This window comes from Nanorana parkeri, unplaced genomic scaffold, assembly GCF_000935625.1.
Source record: "Nanorana parkeri isolate BGI_ZX_2015 unplaced genomic scaffold, ASM93562v1 scaffold173, whole genome shotgun sequence".
Taxonomy (NCBI): domain Eukaryota; kingdom Metazoa; phylum Chordata; class Amphibia; order Anura; family Dicroglossidae; genus Nanorana; species Nanorana parkeri.
The window spans coordinates 1387647-1392082 of record NW_017306441.1 but is presented as its reverse complement, the minus strand read 5'-3'; positions in this window follow the sequence as shown (position 1 = coordinate 1392082).

Here is a 4436-nt window from a genome sequence, read left to right as displayed (position 1 = left end):
TTACATTAGGAACCCCCTCCTTTCACATCAGAGTCCCCAATTACATTAGGAACCCCCTCCTTTCACATCAGAGTCCCCAATTACATTAGGAACCCCCTCCTTTCACATCAGAGTCCCCAATTACATTAGGAACCCCCTCCTTTCACATCAGAGTCCCCAATTACATTAGGAACCCCCTCCTTTCACATCAGAGTCCCCAATTACATTAGGAACCCCCTCCTTTCACATCAGAGTCCCCATTTACATTAGGAACCCCCTCCTTTCACATTAGAGTCCCCATTTACATTAGGAACCCCCTCCTTTCACATCAGAGTCCCCATTTACATTAGGAACCCCCCTTTCACATCAGAGCACCCCTTTATATCAGGAACCCCCCTTTCACATCAGAGCTCCCCTTTACATTAGGAACCCACCCCCCCATTTCACATCAGAGTCCCCATTTACATTATGGGGTATTATGGGTATCAGGAGTTCTGAGTCATCTAAGTCACTGGCAGCATGCTTGTTCCAGGCCAGTGTCTGAGAAAGTAGCAGAGACAGCCAGATGAGTGGCAGTTTCAGAAGGAGGTCAGCAGTGGCAGCCTCCATGTTTCCCTCAGCACTGGTGTACATTACATATAAGTTCAGTGTGAACTGGTCCTTTAAGACAAGCTGCTGCAATGTTTTCTTGATCAGATTTGATGTCATCGATGTTTGTCTTTCTTTTTTGTAACTGATCTCTTAGTCCTTTTAGATTGTAAGCCCTCAGGGGCAGGGCTCTCCTTACCATCTTGTCTTGTATTGTATTGTGATTGTAATGTCTTCCTTATATTGTGAAGCACTGTGCAAACTGTTGGCGCTATATAAATCCTGTATAATAATAAAGCAAACCTGCCGCAACCCCAAGAGAGGTAAACTAGCAGCAGCCTGTAAATTAAGACGAAGAATGCTCACTGTACCTGTCTAGCGGGCAGCAACTTTTAGAGAGCTAAGGCCGACACTGTTATCCATCACTTCTGGAAGTGTCAGATGCCGTGTCCCCCATTGCATGCTGTGGTTCCTCCCACCACTACTGTGTACTGTGGCTGGCAGGAGAACCCACAGCGTTCAGCAGGGGATGAGGCATTAGGAGTCATGGCTTCTTCATATGTAAATATCACAGTTGAGGCTATTTTCAGTTGTGGTCCAGTAGCCCCTATCTTAATTTAAGGTGCCCCTGTCTGCCTGACCTCTTGTGTCCGGGTTTCTGCTGCCATGAAACCCGGACACAGCATTCAAAACTGCCTGGTTGAATCCCGGACAGGTGGCAACCCTACGAGGCATCTGACATTTAACACACCTGCAAGTGTTTGATACCAGTGGCAGCCAATGCTTTGCAAGAGTGCAAAGACTGAGTGCCCCCCCCCTTTCCCAGACAGGTAAGTGTTCTTCCTTTATTACAGGCTGCTGCCAATATACATTTTTTGATAGTTAGCAGCAGGGTCACTTTAAGGGGAAATTATTCTTTCTATGTTACACATATGTAATTGTTGCAATGTATATTAGTCCATCAACAAACCGTTGCTCTGCCATATATTCCTGTATAATCTTTGCACTCCAGCTGTGGTGAAACTACAAATCCCATTATGCTTCTGCTTTTGGGGGTCATGCCTGTTGCTGTCAGTCTTGCAATGCCTCATGGGACTTGTAGTTTCACCACAGCTGGAGTGCCAGGGTTGCCCACCCTTGCATGTAAATCATAAAAGCAGGACTTTTATTACGGAAGACGACCAGCAGGTGGCGGTGCAGTCCTCCTAATAATTACCATGAGCGCGGTCACAGGACTAGCTTGTGCATACAGGCCCAGTGACTGGGACTAGAATAATAAAAACAATTCCGTGCCCTCATCTTCAGCTTCCTTTGTACAGTCCATCTCACTAAGTACATTCTTTAATAAGATGTAAATGACACATTGATAGAAGCAATGAATGCACAGAGCTTTCTTCTATATTTGGGGTGTGTATTATAGTTCATCAATCCCAATTAAAGTCTCACAACTTTTTTTTTACTTTTTATAGTCCTGTTCCACCATATGTTGAGTTTTGGAGGAAATTGCTTTTTTTTAAAAACCCTTATTTATTTACAAAAGTGCCTTTCCTGTCTTCAAACTTCAGCACTCCCTGCTGGCATAGGTGAGTAATTCCTACACCCCTCTTCAGTACCTGGACAAGATCCTTTAGCACCCAAGGCGGATAGGCCAAAGCCATCTTGTGAATTAATTTATTGAGTATTTATTATAGCCATTTTTCTTCTGGGGGACTCAAAGGAGGTGAGGCAGCAAACCACTCGGTTGAACCAACTGACCTACAAGCATGTCTTTGGAGTATGGGGGGAACTAGAGTACCCAGAGAAAACCCATCTTTCCTCCTATATCACTTTTCTTCCGGGGGACTCAAAGCGCTTAGGAGGTGAGGCAGCTATCATGGGCACACTCGGTTGAGCCAACTGACCTACCAGCATGTCTTTGGAGTGTGGGAGGAAACTGGAGTACAGAGGGAAAACCTACATTTCCTCCCATAGCACTTTGCTTCCAGGGGTCTTCAAGCCCTTGAGAGATGAGGCAGCCATCATGGGCAACCTCGGATGAGCCAACTGACCTACCAGCATGTCTTTGGAGTGTGTGAGCAAACTGGAGTAGCCAGAAAAAGACTCATGTTTCCTACATAGCACTTTTCTTCTGGGGGACTCAAAGTGCTTAGGAGGTGAGGCAGCCATCATGGGCACACTCGGTTGAGCCAATTAACCTACCAACACTGGCGTCACAAGGGGGGTGCGGCCCGCACACGGATGACACCATTAGAGGGCTGACAGTCATTTTAGTCTCACCCCCTGTAAAAAGTCAGGCACTCGGTCATGGACCGAGAGCCCGACAGTGTCAGGGAGAGGAGGGGACCCAGCGGCATACCTCATCCCCCCGGGTGAACGTCCCCTCCTCTCTCTGCTGGCGTCCATCACCAAGATTCGCGTTCGCGATGACGACACGGCGGATTGTCACCTGGTCTCCGCTCCGGGGGACACCTGGCCCCGGGACGCCCCTGCCTACCAGCATGTCTTTTAAGTGTAGAAGGAAACAGGGGTATCAAGAGAAATCCCTGCAAACTCCATGCAGAGAGTGTCTTTGTTCAGATTCAAACTAGGGTTGCCACCTGTCCAGGATTCACCTGGACAGTTCGGGTTTTGAATGCTGTGTTCGGGTTTCATGGCACCAGAAACCCGGACACAAGGTGTCAGGTAGACAGGGGCAACCAAAATTAAGATAGGGGCTACTGGCCCCCCACTAAAAATAGTCTCAACTGTGATATTTACATATTAATGGGTGGTTCCTTTGACATATGAATAAGCTGCGACTCATTCTCCCAAAAAAATATGTCCACGTGTCGCTAGAGTGTTCGGGTTTCGCTCGAATAAAAGGTGGCAACCCTAATTCAAACCAAAGACCCTAGTGCAGTAAATCAGAAGTGCTATCCACTAAGCCATCTGACCATAACACATTCACTATATCGCCAAGTATGTGGACACTGCTAGAAACTATTGAGTTTAGGTGTTTGCAGTGAAGGGTACTAATGCTATAGCAGACAATTGTATTCAATTGTGCCCTTCCAACCATGTGAGAGCAGTATGGTGAAGGCCCTTTTCTGTTTGATCATGACTGTGCCCCTGTGTATGAAGCCAGCTCCATAAAGACATAGTTTGATGAGTTTGGTGTTAAGGAACTCAGGTTGCCTGTACAAAGCCCTGACCTCAACCCTATTAAATACCTTTGGTCTGAACTGAAAAGGCAATGGCCAGCCAGACCATCTGCTCTTGTTGTTGAATGGTCAAGAATTCCCACAGACACGCTCCAAAATCTTATAGAAAGCCTTCCCAGGAGAGTGGAGGTTGTTATAGCTGCAAAGAAGGGCCAACTCCATGTTAATACCCATGGTTTTGAAATAGGATATTCAACAAGCTAGGTATGATGGTCGGGTGTCTACAAACACTTGGCTTTATAATCGACCTTCTGGTTTAAGAAGGCTCTGATGAGCTTCGCCCAAGTTTCTCTTTGAAATGAGTCACATCTACAAAGCAGCCCCCTGCTGTACATTTCTGACCCTCTGATATGCCTGAACTCTGCAAACAATCTGCATTCAGAGGTGAAGCTTGTTCTCCATTCACTGAGCTCTGTGCTGATTGTGCCCCATGGGGTTGGTGATTGCTCTGCTATCGGGTGTCAAAGACATGGTTTGATGAGTTTGTGGAGGAACTCAGGTGGCCTTCACGGAGCCCTGACCCCAACCCTATTGAATACCTTTGGTCTGAACTGGAAGGGCAATGCCTTCTGCTCTTTTGGCCATATGGTTACAAATTCCCACAGACACGTTCCAAAATCTTGTGGAAAACCTTCCCAGAAGACTGGAGGGGCCAACTCCATGTTAATA